The following is a 14,224-nucleotide window of genomic DNA, read 5'->3' on the forward strand; positions in this document are numbered from 1 at the left end:
CATGAAGAAGAAGTTCGTTCAGATTTTTGTGCCTACGAACACGCTGAAGTCGTTTCTTCAATTTCTGAAGAGTAGCACAATACAGAGTTGATCGTTTGACCATGGGGAAGGACATCGAACAGAATAACCCCTTCAGAGTCCCAGAAGACTGTAACCATGACTTTACCGGCTGAGGGTATGGCTTTCAGCTTTTTCTTGGTAGGGGAGTGGGTGTGGCGCCACTCCATTGATTGCCGTTTTGTTTCAGGTTCGAAGTGATCAACCCATGTTTCATCGCCTGTAACAATCTTTGACAAGAAATTGTCACCCTCAGCCACATGACGAGCAAGCAATTCCGCACAGATGGTTCTCCTTTGCTCTTTATGGTGTTCGGTTAGACAACGAGGGACCCAGCGCGAACAAACCTTTGAATATCCCAACTGGTGAACAATTGTGACAGCACTACCAACAGAGATGTCAAGTTGAGCACTGAGTTGTTTGATTGTGATCCGTCGATCATTTCGAACGAGTGTGTTCGCACGCTCCGCCATTGCAGGAGTCACAGCTGTGCACGGCCGGCCCGCACGCGGGAGATCAGACAGTCTTGCTTGACCTTGCGGCGATGATGACACACGCTTTGCCCAACGACTCACCGTGCTTTTGTCCACTGCCAAATCACCGTAGACATTCTGCAAGCGCCTATGAATATCTGAGATGCCCTGGTTCTCCGCCAAAAGAAACTCGATCACTGCCCGTTGTTTGCAACGCACATCCGTTACAGACGCCATTTTAACAGCTCCGTACAGCGCTGCCACCTGTCGGAAGTCAATGAAACTATACGAGACGAAGCGGGAATGTTTGAAAATATTCCACAAGAAATTTCCGGTTTTTTCAGCCAAAATTGGCCGATAAAAAATGTGTTGCATTACTTATTGAACTGCCCTCGTATATTGGGTTAGATAGAGCAGCAATCAGTGGTAGAATTAAGCTGCTTTAATATGACATTTATAGCCACAACGCAGATCAGATTTCGACCTGTGTCAGGTCATTATCAATGCAGTGCGGAATTGTAGCAGTTGTTCGTGCTCAAGTGAATGCTTACACAGTTCAGCCAGGCCAACTTGATGAACAACATTATACATCACTGAGAGTTTTTGTTATGAAAAGAGGAGGAAGAAATCTCAGATTTAATTATTGGACAAATATCCAAGTGATAATTGCAATTAATATCTTGAAAGCTAAGTCCAAGGTGATGTTAGGCAGAGATAACTTTTATGTGCAAGGGAGCTGTAAGCGCAACAAAGAAATTCAATGCGCATGCAATACGATATCACAGAAGAAGTCGCTTGCTGGCTATCGTCCTGTAAAGAAGTGCGAGAACAATTCTTGTCTTAGTTACTGAGAGTACAGAACGCGACGAGACTGTTTTGCGTTCAAAGGTGTTTCTTGCGTGACGTGATTCACGAACTTCGGAAACTGATTTTCTAAGCAGAGACAGGAACTGATAGACGCATTCAACCGTGCATGACGGGTTAATTGAACTTTGTTGACGAAACTAGTGAATATTGGACTTGACTTTCAAATACTTGGAACTAAAAGAAGAGTGGATAGTATATAAGAGGACTATACTTAATTAGTCTCGAGTAGGACACAATTACACGACTTCGCGAAGATAATACAATTACGCTGAAGAGTCCAGTTGTCGTAATTATCAAGAAATTTAATTTTAATAGAACTGACTTTACCAACCAACTGCGTGTGCGTGTGGTGCGAAAGTTATAAAGTATTTAGTGGTCAATGAACTATAAACTGTTCGTTCCCAGTGGACTACATTATTAAGTTATTTAATCAATGATAGTTAACCAACGACTGTTCAGCAGGGACAATTTAATCTGAATATCATTAATTGAAAACAGAACTTTTGAACATTTTTTTAACATTACGGCGTAGGTTCACTCAGACGTTATCAAAGAGTATCTCTGGATCTCGCTTGATACAGGTTCAACAACTCCATAGCAACGAGCCAACAACGTAGGAGAAAACTGATAATTAAAATTTTTCCTCGCAATTGGTGGTGTATACGATGTGGATGAGATAAGATTTAACAACTGCTGCATATCCGGCCAATGAATCATTCAATCTTAAATAAGAAGAACCATCCGTCGTACGAGTTCGCATTTCTGTCTCCCGTTCACCAACGGTGACCTACGTCATCGCGCATCGTGTCTCAACTCCACTGCGAGAGGTCGGGCAGTAGCAGCTCTACGGCGTCGACAGTATCAGCACACGGTTGGAGTGCGCGGACGCCACACTACAAACCCCTATTTTTCAGCATAACCTCCGTTTAGTGCGACGGACTTACGAGGTGCGACAATAAAGTTACGAGACTCATGTGAAAAAAAATGTTGCTTCCCGTTGTAGTCAAGTTTAGTAGTTCCCTTCTGATTGCACACACTTTTTGCAGCGCTTCTGCCATTAATGGTAACATTTCTGGAACTCATTTCCTGTAATAGCCTCCAAAACCCTCGTCACAGCTTTTTGGACATCTTCTGTTGTTTGAAAATGGTGTCCCTTGACCGCCATTTTGACTCTTGGACATGGAAAAAAGTCGCACGGAGCGATATCTGGTGAATAAGGTGGCTGTGGTAGTACTGAAATTTGTTTTGAGGTTGAAAATTGCTGTACTGGCAGAGCAGTATGGGATGCCGCATTACCTTGATCCAGAATCCACTTATCAGCAATGTTGGCACGGACACGAAGAACTCTTTTACGAAGTCTTTCTAAAATTTCTTTATAGTAATGTTGGTTAACTGTTTGTCCAGGAGGCACCCACTCTTTATGAACAATTCCCTTGGACTCAACGAAGCAGATAAGCATGCATTTCACTTTTGCATTTCTTTTTTTGGTCTGGGTGATCCCTTTGAGCACCATTACGAAATTTGGCGTTTTGTCTCTGGATCGTACCGAAAAAACCAACTTTCATCACCAGTGATACCACGGCTCAAAAATTCTGGACTATTTCCGTTTGCTCTAACAGATCGGCTGTCACATTTTTCCGTGTTTCTCGGTATTGTGGAGTGATATGTCTGGGGATCATTTTTGCACAAATCTTTCTCATACCAAGATCTTCTGTTATTATTAGACGAACCATTTCTCGATTGATGTTCAGTTCTTCTGCAATCATTTTCACGGATAATCTTCGATCAGGTCGTAAGAGTTCACGCACCCTGGCCAAGTTGACATCCGTCCATGAGGTTGATGGTCGTCCACTGCGGTCTTCATCTTCGTTCTGCCTTCACTAAACATTTTATGCCAACAAAAAACTTGAGCTCTTGACATAACCTCCTGTCCAAAAGCCTCCTGAAGCTTACTGTAAGTTGTCGTCGCGTTTTCACCCAGTTTAACGCAAATAGAAATAGCATACCGTTGCGCAATATCATGCGGTTCCATTTCTGTGACGAGAGACACAAACACGTGTTAACTCATTAGAGCACAACTCACCACCGAGCAGTTGCATCGATGTGCCACTTGGACTACAAGCAGCATATAGACCAAGGTCAAAGATATTGTGCCTACGCAAACCTGCAGGTTTGCCACATCTTGCAAAGAAAATTAGTCTCATTACTTTATTGTTGCACCTCGTGCACCACCTTACTGGGAGGGACTGCATGATCGCATGTAAAACTCTACTGGTCGACGTCGGAGCCAACGTCTTGCTGCGTCAACAACCTCCTCATCATCCACGCACTGCTTCCTGTGGAGTGCGTCCTTCATTGCACCAAACAGATGGGTGTGAGGTCCGAGCTGTAGGGTGAATGAGGGAGAACAGTCCAATGAAGTCTCTGTATGTCCATCTTATCAGAGATGGTTGCGAGACTCGGCTGATCGGTACAGGATGCAAATCAAACACCTTTCAGCTGTCTAGTTTCCAAACTTAGTGGTTTTGGCTACCAGTTTCGGCGATTTTCTACGCTATCTTCAGGCACTTGACCGACGTGTAGGAAGATTACACCTCGGTTCTAGTCAAAATATGGGCCAGCATTCGAATACTGGTATTTGAAGGAGCATGCTACAGCGATCAATTCAACCACCACTGCCGAAGTCGTTTATTCAATTTCTGAGGGTAGCAAAGTACATTTCACAGTTGATCGTGGCACCAGAGGTAGTGTAAGTAGGCTGTTTAGGTTTTTATGTTGATAACGCCACGTAGCGCTCTGTATGAAAGTCACTGACTGTGCTGTGTGCAGTCTGTGGTTGGTTTGCATTGTTGGAATATTCGCTATTGTAGTGTTGGGCAGTTGGATGTGAACAGCGCATAGCGTTGGGCAGTTGGAGGTGAGCCGCCAGCAGTGGCGGATGTGGGGAGAGAGAAGCCAGAGTTTAGAGATGTTAATATGAGCGGACGATCTGGATGTGTGCCCGTCAGAAAAAGGAAATTTGTCAAACTGGATGTCACGAATTATATATACAATGACTTCTAAACACTATTAAGGTAAATACGTTGTTTGTTCTCTATCAAAATATTTCATTTGCTAACTATATGCCTATCAGTAGTTAGTGCCTTCAGTAGTTAGTATCTTGTATTTAGCTGGCAGTATTGGCGCTCTCTGTATTGCAGTAGTCCGACTAACGAAGATACATGTGAGGTAAGTGATTCACGAAAGGTATAGGTTATTGTTAGTCAGGGCCATTTTTTGTTGGGATTATTGAAAGTCAGACTGCGTTGCGCTAAAAACATTGTATGTCAGTTTAGTGATGATCAGAATAAGTAAAGAGAGAAATGTCCGAGTACCTTCAGTTTTGCTCAGCTGTTTGAAAATCAAATAACGTAAGAGGTTTATCAGCACAGTCATTCATAATTTTTCTAAGGGCATGTTTCAGTTGTACATCGAACAGAAGAACCTCTTTAGAGTCCATGACTTTACCGGCTGAGTGTGCGCCTTTGAATTTTTTCTTTGGAAAAGAGGTAGCGTAGCGCTGCTCCATGGATGTCCGTTTTGTTTTCGGTTCGAAATGATGAACCCATGTTCCATCGCCTGTAACGATGTTACAGAAGAACGTAATAGTCAGTCTCGCAACGCACAATCAGTCCGTTTTGTTTTCGGTTCGAAATGATGAACCCATGTTCCATCGCCTGTAACAATGTTACAGAAGAACGTAATAGTCAGTCTCGCAACGCACAATCAGTTCCACACATATAGTCCTTCGTTGATCTTTATGGTCTTCTGTTATGGGGAGAATAATCCGGCGGGCACACACCTTTTAGTATCCCAACTGGTTGACGATCCTAAGGTCCCTTCCTGCTCCAGACGCGTGTATAATGAATGTGCGCAACGGAAAATAATAAATGCTAAAATGAAGATTTGGCCCTGTCTGACTACCCCCTGAAGCAGATCTTAGGTTCTCTTAATGGACATTAGCACATAAATTACAACCTAACATAAATAAATGATTAGGGAAACTAATACTACTAAATGATAAACGTTGTTCCTGCTTGTATATTTATTGTAGATTAAAAAAACTGTTATATTACAAAGTTTATATTTCCTAAGTAAAATTACTAATCAACTGCCAAACTCTGCCCCTTATTATGACTGCGCGGTTTAATATGAATAGCGCGAAATGACTGACATCATCTACGTACCAAACATTAGAAGACATTACTTTCAAAGATGATCTATGGTGGCGTGGAACCTCAGTGGAAATAAACTAACGTGATCACAGCTGTTTAGCTTTTATAGCCCTAATAAGCCGAAGCAATTTGCGTTATCACAGTATGTACTGCGTCCGGTGTGTCGAAGTGATGGTTCTCGTACTAGTCTGCGACGATGGAAGAACTCCAGCCACAAATAAACTCTTTCCAATACTAGGACTGCAGAAGGCGGTCCTCTGACTAATATGCTCTAATACTGTCTTTTCATCTCTGTGTTCTGCAGACGAGAAACGCGAACTCCCAGCCACAAGGACGGAGTTCAGATAACGTCTCACCGTAAGTATAGACGGAAGAGGTGCTCTCAATTACTGAACACTGCGTACTCAACGACAACTTCAAACTCGGAGGTGAAGTCCAGAATCGCATAGGTCCGCAACAGTACAGTGCCTGACTGTTCTAACTATAAACTCTCCTGCGAGCAAAGGCAGCAAGTGCGCCTGCACCAACAAAGCTGATATCGAGCGACCGTCACACACGGGCGTTCACAACGGAAGACTTCGTCTCTCCATCGCTGGCTTCCCAGCGAGGCTCAGTTCCCCACCATCGTAATCCCGAAAACGAATCATATTCCCGAAACCACGGAATATTCTCCGTCTCTACAGATTCTTCCGAACGCCGACCAACCATATTTTAGTCTTTTGTCGTCCAACGCGGAAAGTTTGCGAGGAAAAACCTATACTCGTACAAAGGTACGCTTCTGAGTAAAAACCTTGGAAATAACCCAGCCTGCGTGGTTTCCGAGGCGCCGCTTCTTCGTTCCTCTCACCTGCGTCCAAAATTTGCAGAGTTCGGAATTATTATCAAAAATGGCTCTGAGCACTATGGGACTTAACATCTGTGGTCATCAGTCCCCTAGAATTTAGAACTACTTAAACCTAACTGAGGACATCACACACATCCATGCCCGAGGCAGGACTCGAACCTGCGACCGTTGCGGTCACGCGGTTCCAGACTGAAGCGCCTAGAACCGCACGGCCACACCGGCCGGCGAAGTATTATCCCGTTATCCTTCTGGCCCTACTACAATAGCGGCCGCCCGTCACCCTATTGTGCTCCAGAGGTCATGTACCACGACGTCTGTCTGGCTACTTCCTGTTTTTAAGCAGGACCAACACCTGTGCTGGCCTTCCACCCAGAGCTTGAGTTCTGCCTGCCGTTTCATCTCCATTGGCGTTCCAACCTCTACTAGTATAGTCTGTCGGTAAACTGAAGAGAGAGCGCGCGAGTCCCCACTCTTCCTACCCTGCTACGTCACAGGGCGCTTCTACAGGCTGTTCCACAACGTAGTACAGTCCCTGCCGCGGCGCGCGCTTTAAATCTGTGACGACGCCGTGTACACATACGTCCCGTCTGCGTTTATTTTTAGACAAATGCGTTAAGATTATAAGGAAAAAAAAGACGATAGCTTCTTAGAAACAAAACATTATAGAGTAAATAATACAAACATAAGAACGGAAGTCAGGATTCTAATACAAACATAGAACCGAATGCCTATTCATATGGAAAGTACGTTCCTCTATTCGTAAGACGAACCGGATATAGTGCAATCAGTCTGTAGAATTTAAGGCTTGTTTTTCCTTTGTGTTTCTACTAAAAGGTAAAAGTTTTCTTTGAAGGGCTGCATTAAAACTTAACAAATCCTGCAACACGAAGAGTGTTTAAAAAGTAACCAGAAATCTATAATTACGTGCGTTGTATTAGTTCGATTCGCACTACTTTTTTTATCATTCTCTTCATACACATGTCTGAAAAGTATTTCCAGTTAAATCCAATTTCACGCAATGTCTTGTGTAAAACATCTTTCTGCAACGAAAATGTATTTTCTGTTTCACGCCAGTGAGTAATTTCCGTAATGTGGGCATTATTTTTTGGTTTATGTAAAAGTCCTCCATCGTTTGTCGAATGACCGATTTTGTGAAACTGTCTATAACAAAAAAAAAAATGGTTCAAATGGCTCTGAGCACTATGGGACTCAACTGCTGTGGTCATAAGTCCCCTAGAACTTGGAACTACTTAAACCTAACTAACCTAAGGACATCACACGCATCCATGCCCGAGGCAGAATTCGAACCTGCGACCGTAGCAGTCGCACGGTTCCGGACTGCGCGCCTAGAACCGCGAGACCACCGCGGCCGGCAAACTGTCTATAACGATGGGTTTCCTCCCTAAATCATTAGTTTTTCTTCGCGGCGATTCCAGTAAACCATGCGCCTTGTTTTTTCATTCCTTCCTTATGCGTCCTATTTTGCCGAGGCTGACGTTTGCATAAACTGCAGCCCTTTGATTGGGATTGGTAATATTAGCCAACAGTTCTTTTTGTGTAGCCTCCTTAACACACGCTGTAATAACGTTAGAGACGATCGAACGCTCGTTCTGCGCAAATACCTCCTCTCCTTCGTATTCTGCACATTTTCTTCCAATGCAGGGCGATTATCCATCACTTCCGGATACTGAAGTATATTAGTGAGTACACAGAGTCAACTGACTGAGATTGGCAACTAAGATCCCACGAATAGAAACGACGTGTATCACTGCAAGTCGAACTACACCGCTAGACAGGTAACGGGCAACTGATTTTGGGTTGCCCTGTAGGCCAGTGGCAGGGTTCTTCTGGGAAAGGCCACTTCCCCCACCAAAAGCGCTGCTCGTTCTTGAGTTTACAGACAGGCAATCATTCATTACGCCGTTTTTATATAAAGACACTCCGTGACCTTTCATGCAATAAGCGTTAACAATTATTACCAAGTTGTACGTGACAATGCCAGTCCCCTTTAAATATTCATTTATACGATGTACAACCTATCACACGATACCTAATTGTGTTTGTAGATCACGGCAAAGTATGTGGATGGGTGCCTGTAAGGTGTTAATTTATAGCCACCTTACACCCTGACCGATGTGCAGGAAGATTACACCTCAGTTCTAGTCAAAATAGGGGCTAGCATTCGAATACTGGTGCCGGCCGAAGTGGCCGTGCGGTTAAAGGCGCTGCAGTCTGGAACCGCAAGACCGCTACGGTCGCAGGTTCGAATCCTGCCTCGCTCATGGATGTTTCTGATGTCCTTAGGTTAGTTAGGTTTAACTAGTTCTAAGTTCTAGGAGACTAATGACCTCAGCAGTTGAGTCCCATAGTGGTCAGAGCCATTTGAACCATTTTCGAATACTGGTATCTGCAGATTTCTGCATGCTATAGCGATCACTTTAACTATCATCTGCCGAAGTCGTTTATTAAACTTCTGAGGGTAGCAAAATACATTTCATAGTTGATCGTGGCACCAGAGGGAGTACATCAAACAGAATAACCTCTTCATTGTCTATGACCTTACCGGCTGAGTGTGAAACTATGAATTTTTTCTTGGGAGGAGAGGTAGTGTGGCGGCGCTCCATGGATCACCGTTTTGTTTCCGGTTCGAAATGATGAACCCATGTCTCATCGCCTGTAACGATGTTACAAAAAAAATGTTACAGTCAGCCTCTTAACGCACAATCAGTTTCACACAAATGAGCCTTCATTTCTCTTTATGGTCCTCTGCTATGCGCCGAGGAATCCAGTGGGCAGACACCTTTTAGTAGCCCAACTGGTTGACTAGTGTGTCTGCACTACCGACGGAGACGTCCAGTTCTGCAGAGAAGTGTTTCATTGTGATTAGTGGGTCACGTCGAATGAGAGTGTCCGCTCGTCCCAACATGGTAGGAGTTATAACTGTGTGCAGCCGACCGGGGCGCAGGAGATCCGACAGATTGGTGCGACCTTGTTCCGATTATGACAGACACCTCGCCCGACGACTCACCGTGCTTTTACTCTTTGCCAGCTCTCCGTAGGCATTGTGCAAGCGTCTATGAGCATCTGCGAGGCTCTGGGTTGCCGCCAAAGGAAACTCAGTGACAACTCTCTGTTTCGAATGCACGCCGCCAGCCACTGGAACTTCATGAAACTATATCTACATCTACATATATACTCCGCTAGCCAACAAGCGGTGTGTGGCAGAGGGCACAATTCGCGCCAAAGTCATATTTCCCGCCCCTCTATTCCAGACGCGGATACCGCGAGGGAAAAACGACTGTCTCAACGTCTCAGTACGACCTCTAATTTCCCTTACCTTTGAATGAGACTGAAGCGGAAATATTCCACGATTTCCCACAACGAATTCCATATTTTTTCTTCTAAGTTGGCTAAGGAAATAAATTTGCTGCATTACTTACTAAACGTCCCTCTTGGTACCATTGAGATGCGTGTGTCTCATAATAGGTTATTAGAGAGCCAGTGGGAATTGTTATTGATATCTATCAATATCTCAGTGGCAAACAAAAGGCTGCAAATGGTTACGACTTGCACATGTAAGTGCTGCTCTCTTCAAGATCCATTACTCTGCTCCACTCTGCTCCATATTGTGGCATCGAATTAGTTCACGCCTGCAGATAGGTAACCAAACTAATACATTTGCTAAGCGGGCTACTCTCATGGTTTCTAGAATAATATGTATCAAAGAATCGCATCACATATTTACCTTCGCCACCTCACGATCATGGCCCATACTGAGTTTCTATAATGTCAGTTAAAATCTTGGTAGACGGCAGTCGTGGCGTACGATCACATTCTAAAGGGGCTCTGTCAAAAGCAGTAGCAGTTGCTGCGTGTTGTTCTGGATTCACTGCAGAGATATTTTCGTGGTGTCTGCTTAATACTTTGGTTAAAATATCATGTTTTTTAGTTTTAATTAGATGCGAGTCTTCTGTGATGTAAAGCTTACGTTTAACGAACATCTATCTGTCGTTAACAGTCTCGTGTTTTCGCATCAGCCTGCCGTCTATAAGTTTGCTGCACAATTCATCGAAATAAAAGTTATCACTAATTATTACTTTATTACAGTTTACGTGTGCGGTAATCCTTTTTTAGTTTGTTATAAAAGTAGCGGCATGTGTGACAAATGAGTATTTTATTAGTTGAAAACAGTCTTGGTTGCAATTTTAGTTTTTTTATCCTAAGTGGTGCTCTTGAGGGTACTGGGTTATTTACTGAGGTTAACGAAGGCAATGTCGGCCTGATGTACACGACGATGCCCTACAGCTACACTGTCTAAAGGATCGTCCTAAGAAATACCAAATTAAGATCAGCCTGAAGATGCCTAAATAAGATGAAACGCGTAGTTGATAAATTAAAAACACTAAAATTGCAACCAAGACTGTTTTCAACTAATACTATGCTGCTGTTTTGCTGATTCATGCCACAGATGGATTGGAAGAATTTCTATATATGAGTATGTTCCCGTAGGTTAATCGGTATGGGAGAAACCTGTTGGGAATGTTGGCTGATGTTTCACTGAGGCGACTGGAGCGAGGAAGCCAGAAAAATGTCAGATGGGCTTTCAAACGGAATATTTGATTATGTAGTCGAGGCAAGAATACAGCGGAACAGGAGACCAAGATTTGGGCCCCTCAGGCAGAATCATAAAAGGCGTATTTTCAATTTGATAGGCTGAAAGGGGTAAGAGACAGTTGGAGCTGGGAGAAGGTGACAAGTAACAGGCACAAACAGTCATCCTCAGTAGTCACATTTTAAACTCCAGTTAGTAATCAGTTTGAATTGTTACCTGAAATAGAAGAAAAGCCTAAATCAGTATTTGAGCGAAATATGAGGCGTATTCAGAAAGTAAGGTTCGATTAGAAGTGAAATGGAAACGACTATGAAAATCCGATGGAACGTTGCACAGATGTGTTGGGCAGTGTGTACCTGTAGATCCCTTGACGTCGCTCTTTTCAGTTCAGAGTGCAAAGTGATCACGTAGAAATGCCTCAGACAACAGTGTCTCCCACCGAGTATTTGGATATGGTGAGACATTTCGCCTGAAGCTATGCAGCCCACTTAACGTAAATGTCATGTGTTTCTTTCTTCAAGACAGTTATTTTCAGCCGCATTCTGCATGGGCAATGAAGACGCTCCTGCATCTTTTTCGATGGGAAGTGTTTGATCATCCACAATACAGCCCTTTATTGGCTCCCTACTTGTTCACTGCTCAAATGAACTGCTGGCTACGACGACAATGTTTTGGCACAACCAACGAAAGGCAGACCAGCGTAGAGAATGGGCAGAAAGCACAGTCGGCTGCTTTCTGTGACGAGGGTACTGGAAATGTCTAAGTCAGAGTGGTGACTATTTAGAGAGGTAGCTGGAAGGTGTGGCTTACTATTGTAAATAAATTTCTGATTTTCACTGTGGTTTTCATTCTTCCACCGATCGGACCTTACTTTCCGAATAGTCCTAGTAGAATCCAGCTGACTCGTAGGAACGACCTTAAAGTTTGGTCGGTAGAATAGTCAAGTAGAAAAAAATAGTCTTGCTGCTAGGTAGCAGTCACAAGAGAGGTGTCGGCCAATTGCCAGAGTAAAAGCTAGGTGTAGAGTACCACATCACAAGCATTGTGAAACCTAGTATCAAACTTAGCTAAGTGATGGAGAAAATAGTTGCCTTGTGCAGAGATTTTGGTGCAGAGGATCGGGTGCTTGTTGTACAAGGAGCAGGAAACAGCTTGGCTAGCATCTTGGAATATATTATTAAATGTGACTAGGATAAAATAGGAGCAGTAACAGAACGCACTCTGTCAGGTTCTGGAAGTTCTACATCATCATGACCAGCCCTGGGTTAACATTGCTGTTAGCAATGTAAGCAAAGGGCTGAATGGGTTTTACTGAAACAATGGGTCATATCTCCGCCATGCATATTGTAGCGGTTTGGAGATGATAATATACAAACCACGTACAGCACCTGAACAGGAGGGGGAATGGCACACTAATTAAGCATCATACAGAAGGTGTAAGGGCGCCATAGGCACACAAGACAAAATCCCTCTGTTTACTGGAGTCAGAGAGGCTCATATCTGAGGATAGAGTCAGGTTACAGACAAAAACCATAGAAATAAATTAGACCAGAACAGGACCATAGTACGTGTAACTGTTTCCAGGAAAATATGTTAGGAAGTTGAAAAACGAGATGTATGAGCTTCTTGTGTGCCTAAAAGATGTAGAAAATTATTAATGAATATATGTTCCTCTCTGAGCATCGTGAAATCATAGAGATAAAGGAGTCAAACGTCACAGATTATGGCCTAACGTATTTTCATGTAAACATGGAAAAAACAGATGCAACATATGCAAAAGTTGAACATAAAGTCAAAAATATTCAGATAAATAGTTTTTGTGTAGACCATAATCTAGAAGAATGTGGTTGTGAGTTGTTTCTGTATAATACTTCTCTGGTAATTGCAACAGTCTAAACTGTTCCTCCAGGAACCTTTCAGCTACTTGTAATAAAATCTAGGTGCTCTATTCAGCAACCTGTGAGACAAGAAGAAACAGTTAATAGTTTATGTAGGTTTCAATGAACATTTCATAAAAGATATGGACAGGAAAAATGAACTGGAAGCATTATTTGGATCTTTCCATCTAATTTCAGTTGTCTGTTTTCCATGTAGTGTATAACAAGGTAGTAAGACACTGATGGATAAAATTTTTATAGACAGTACTCATGCTGAAAAGAATTAACGTGTATGCTATTGTTAATGGACTATCTGATCATGGTGCATATTTAATGGAAGTAAGCTATATAGCACCTTATGAGACACGTTCATATGAACCAGTAAGGCTTATTGATGAGAAGAGGCTACACTGTTGTAACAGTAAGTTAAAATAGGTGGTATGGGATTTGAAGTATATATAGAGGTAGATGCTAATGTCGAACGCAGTTTGTTCCGTGGCAAATTAATGTCAAAATTTGAAGCTTGTTTCCAAAAAGTAATTCAGAAAATTAATTAAAAAATAAATAAGCTGTGGATAACTTGGGGAATTAACAGTTCATGTAAGAGGAAGAGAGAAACTTATATAAAGATCAGAATAAGTCAAGATCCCATATTACTTGCACACTAGAAAAAAATGCTGTAATATTTTAAGGCAAATTATATGTCAAGACGTTTATTTGTCCTGGCAGAAATAAATAATGCAGACAAAAAGATCAAAACTTTAGGTGACATTGTCAAATGGGAGACAGGACAGCCAGTCAGTGTACAAGATACCCCAAAAATTAAACTAAATGACAATATCGTGACTGATAATTCATAAGTTATGAGTACTTTTTGCACTTTCTAAATATAGGAGCAAAACTAGGGTTAATTAGTTCAGTTGAAGAAGCAAAAGAATATATAAGAAAATCACTTGCTAAATTCAGTAAACCTGAATGTCTTTATGGAGTAGAACTTTAATTTTAAATAAGACGATGGATATTGAAGAAATTATAAAGAAAGGAAGAAAGATTATTACGAAAATATTACGCCCCAAAATTACTGATGGAGTAACTTATAGGCTGAGAAGTAGTAAGGAAATAAAAGAATACACAGACATACATGGCGACATGCGAAAACGCAGACTTAAATTTTAGGGGCAAATTAAAAGAATTGCACCCACAAGGTTGACAAAACAAATAGTAGAATTCTACGAAAACAGAAGTAAGACCAAAACTAAGCCAATGAAATGGATTGCTGC

Source organism: Schistocerca serialis, chromosome 1 (assembly GCF_023864345.2).
Source record: "Schistocerca serialis cubense isolate TAMUIC-IGC-003099 chromosome 1, iqSchSeri2.2, whole genome shotgun sequence".
NCBI classification, from domain to species: domain Eukaryota; kingdom Metazoa; phylum Arthropoda; class Insecta; order Orthoptera; family Acrididae; genus Schistocerca; species Schistocerca serialis.